We start from the raw sequence: 5,054 nt of genomic DNA, 5'->3' as shown, positions 1-5,054 counted from the left end.
GTAGTGCCGTCCTATTCGTAGCTCTTTATAGACAACGAAAGTTGCGTAGAGATATGAATGGGACTATACGTGAAGATGATTCTGGCGGACGAATGGTATCGAGTACAAAACATTCAGTGGCAACAGAAGGCAGGTTTTATTCGAAAGCAATGTCGAATAACCCCCATTACAAAGCTAACTGGCAACAGTTACACCAATGCTTGGTGAAATACTTGGGATCCTGGGTAGTTCTATTTAGTTTTACCATAACTTGCATAGTTTACTAGTATAGCCCATCTCCCAGGCAATCGTACATTCAAGCGGCACATGGATAAGTGGGTCAAACGCAGTAATAGTTATCATGAATCAAGAACGATATCGTTCTGAAGGTCGCTAATGCCAGTCGAGATGGTATCAGTAGTGTTAGCAGTTCTCACGGAAAATTGCTTCAATCATATGCCTACCAAGCGTTGCGTTCAATATCCTTTAAAATAATTATTTCTATCGCACTCTGGCCTTTCTTTAGTCGATTATGATGGAATGTCCGAAGATTCAGGAAAAATGACGGGATGAACTTAATATAGATCCACAATATGTATTAAACTTAGCCCATTATATACCATCTATGTGCATGACACACAAAACCTTGGTAACTTCAGAATGAAAATCGTCATGGTTATTATGGAGATGCTTCGTATCTACCCACCATGGATTACGTAGAACTGAGCAACCAGAGACACCCAATCATTAAATTGATGAATAACATCACCGTAGCCAATCAATGCTGCCTCGTTGCTGTGATAAACTTTGGTATTTTATGCGTTCAGTGTTTGTTATTAATGAAAATTCAGATGGTTGGATGAATAATCTGTTGACTATTGTGAAGGATGATTTCGCGAAACAATTTATAGCAAGTGGATAGCGTTGAATGTTCCTTTAATGGAAATATGAACATCTTTCAAAGCAAAAACGTCCGATCCTGCAGAGGACATATAGAATGATAAAAACTTTTGTTTACGGATTGGACCCGGACCATTCTGATGTTTACAGAGCTCATCTCTCTTTAAGGTCTGTCAGATTGTTCTTTTTATCTTTCGTAAAAAAAAACTGTGTAGTTCACTGTATAGGAGTTAGTCAAAAAGGTCAACGTTTTCACTGTACAGGGAGTTCAATTCGAATTGAGAAATCATTTTTAAGTCAATTTACCCAATTTTAAACCATTGTTATTAGGAATTCCCTTAACGATTGGTGCCCTAAAAGGTTGCGACCCCTGAGCTAGGGAATTGATTTTTCATGTCCATTCATAAATCCTAGAACAGGGGGTGGAGGAGGGCGCATTGGTACGATCTTAAAGGTCCGCAGCAGTAGAGCTTGACTGTTCCTCTTTTTCGAAGTACTCCTGACATTTTCCGTTGCCATTTTACTTTGACTAATTCAGAAAACTACTCACTTTTATATAGCTTTTTCTGTCAAGTTTGTTAGCTGACATAACGAAATAACAAAATGTATCGCCGGCTCTATGAGTGCCGTTTTCTAATCTCATAGCTATCTTTGAGCTGTTATCTTGGTATTAATTAGCAACATCTTGTTGTACCATTTTGGGTGCTTTGAATTTTTCCTTTTGGAGGCACCGTTGAACATTCGAACGGCTGACCCTTAGTACGGAATTTATTATACTTCCGTTTTCGACTGCGTACCCTACACATGCTCCCGAGATACACAGGTAGATACGCTCGCGTCAAACCAGCGTAAACACTTCTCTATTTTTCGGTATGACGGTGTGACCTTCATCACTGGCGATGTTCTGCGAACGCTTCTGCCGAGAAAGGAAGGCAGATTCTCTAGCAGAATGTTAACGTAACGCGTTGTGTAATGTGCACCGATAGACGGAAAATCCTTTTTGTGGAATTTGATCCTATGGGTCATACTGGCATCTCACGGATTTAGGGACATGGTTAAATTAAAGAATAAACTTTTAATACCTTTAGATAGAGAAACAGCTAATAAAAGAACAGTTTTTCTTTTTAAACACAATTTTGCTTCAAGCAAAGCTTTAAGTGGAATTTATCGTACTCTGAAATATGTTTAGTAATTTTTTTATTTTCTATGTAATGTAATGAGTTCATCGAAAGGTAGGCGAAGAATCATAATGAGATTAAACATGAATTTATCAAAAGACAGTTAAAAATATAGACTTTCGGCGATATCAAAGTTTGATGCCGCTTTCTGAATGCCCTATGCGTAGATAAGTTACCTAGCCTATATGCTAACTCAAAAAAAAAGACGATTATAGAAGTTGTTAAATGCTATGCATTGTAATCTACAATAACGTTGCTACTTATTATAAGAAAAAGGCAAGGTAGCGAACACTATAGACCCTACAGGGAATTAACTGCTTGGTATAGATAAAAAAAAGAAGGCAAATGTCTCGAAAGGACGAGTCCTTCACTAAAACGGCGATGTCTCTGTTCCAAAATTGGCCAAAACCTATTTCATCCGGTGGCTGTGTCGCATTTGCCCAGTCTTTACATTTTTCGGCGAAGCTATCTTTCGTGTTCATCACTGTGTATGCAGTCAAAGCACTAGCCAGTTGGATAAAAACACTCATTTGGTGTTTGCGTCTGATGTGCAGCCGAAGTTCAACTGGCCACATTTTCATGTCAGATGCAGGGGCGTGCACGCTCGTCGTATGCACGTTCGTACATGCTTTCTTGCTTGCCCATGAATATGAAGCAGACGCCACAAACGAAGAGTTCTTTCAGACCACGGCTCGCTTTTCCAGCGAACGAGAGACATGAAGGCCATTGCAATGTAACGTTTTAGGTTTTAGTAATATGCAACAACGGATGTTCCAACTGTAACGTCTGGGAAATTAAATGCCAAAGTGTGTATTTATACTAATTGCAACACTGGATACTCTAGGTAATATAATTATAAAACTTAGCTACCGCCGCAGCGATAAAGCCTCTTCATGAATACTACACTATATGATAATAGACATGTTCCGAACGCCTTTGCATAATTCAATGCAAGGAAATAGAGTTGGTTATGTGTTACGCCGTGACGTCAAGCTTGCAACATTTGTTCTAGTTGTGGAAAGGAGGCGTAGACCCGACGTTCTTTTGTAACCGCATTTCCCATTTAAGCCTTTGTTCTACAGGCCATCTTAGATCACATGGTCTGAATGATACTTGAATAAATATTTTTTGTGCTGGTCTGTATTAGTCGGATGTCTATCATGAATTTTTTGTTCAGCTATTTGTTTCTACCGCTTTCCATATTACTTAGCTGACGAACATAGGCGCAGCATTCGATAAAGTAGCCTATTGTTTAAACTGAAACATAAACTCCAGTTACCCCATGTTTCAAGTTATTATTTTTTTGAATTGACTACTATATATACTAAATTCGTATCATTGCTTAGCAGCGTCCATCATATCTATTATATGACAGGTTTTACTTTTCGAATTTACATGGGCAAAACCCACCAAAACGGGGTCGGTTCATAGGACTCCTGCGTATCATAGAGTCCCTGAACTGCAAAATTATTCATGCTGATTAGGAAAGCTATTACCACGCGCATGGACGCATCTTTTTATTTTTGGAAAGTTGCCGGTACTCAATGGTGCATGGTAAAACAAAAAACACTTTTAACGTTGAGCGTTAATTTACCAACAACAATTATAGTTGATCTGCAATCCATTGTTTACGGGCACTTCACAACTGCCATAAGAGTCGCAAACAGTCAATATCCGCTGTTCAGTAAATAGCTAGTATGTTGACTTCACGGCCGTCTCTGTTCTTAGTGGTTCCAAGCCCGAATCTATTAAATCTGACATTTGCAATTGCGACGATAGCTCAATTATGATATTTGGGCGTCACCAAGTTTAAGAAACTACTAGTTCAAAGTGAATCTTACGAATGTATAATACATACGTTATAACAGTACAGCAATGCATTGTAAACACCGCACTGTCATTCCTAAGGCATATTGTTATAAAGCATACATTTGTTCGAATATCTGATAGAAATGGTTATTTTTGTTATTGTATCTTCAACTTATATGAATAAATTAAGTTGACCATATCGTTGCTTCTTCTTTCCTACTGATAAAATATATTTTATATCATTTGGTGATGGGCGATGAACCAACTAACTATATGGAAGTAAGAACTATACTAAAGAGTCGGTCTTGGCTAAGCCTAAACCTGCAAAGGTACTTTTCTAAGAACGTCTACTACCGTGTGCTTGCTTGGCGTAATTGCAGTTCTAGATAACGCGAGTAGATTGATTAAAGGTTCAGCCGCTTTATTAAAACTGATATATTAATTACTGATACAAAATATATCGTATAAATAATTTGGTGTATCGGCAGTAAGCCGGTTCTGATCCAAGTGAATACATCATACCTATTGAAAGTAACTTAAATTGGTCGTCCTTTATGTTTTTATGTCGAGCTTTGCGTCCCGTATCGCCGTTAAGGATTCCATCAGAGGGCTGGCTAGCTCCCAGCACGAAGTGCAGTCCAAATTGATCCTCTTAAGCTACGGTTACGAGTAGCTGTGATGAAAGCTTCCTTAATCAAGGATTAAGTTCTTGAACTTGTTCTTTGATGTTACTGACAAATCAGCATCTTTGGCTTCCTGCGCTCTAAAAACGTTTGCAAGAACTAAATACAAAAACGCTGCTTTGACCGACGTGGACGCAGAAATAGTGCTTAGATTTTTCTAGACATTTAAGAGGACCCGGTGAGCCTTCCGGAAATCCTTGTACAAGTCAGTGAAAACGTAACAACGAAGGAAGTCTTTACATGGTAAGCACAATACTTTGAAATAGCCGTAGTTTTTAAGTTGCATATCTAACACACTGTGAACTGATTATATGATAAAGACAAACAAGAAGGCTTGGAAATAGCGGTCCATAACTCATTATTGCAGTCTTTCCCAGCTCGAGGTACAACGTAGTGCTGAAGTCTTTCACGATACCTTCAAAGACAAGCATATAACTATAATATATGATTAACTGGAAAAAAAATGTATGCATATGTTGTAGATAACTCCATATGAAAAGCTATA

Source organism: Varroa jacobsoni, unplaced genomic scaffold (genome assembly GCF_002532875.2).
Source record: "Varroa jacobsoni isolate VJ856 unplaced genomic scaffold, vjacob_1.0 scaffold_1104, whole genome shotgun sequence".
NCBI classification, from domain to species: domain Eukaryota; kingdom Metazoa; phylum Arthropoda; class Arachnida; order Mesostigmata; family Varroidae; genus Varroa; species Varroa jacobsoni.
This window is presented reverse-complemented; position numbering follows the sequence as displayed.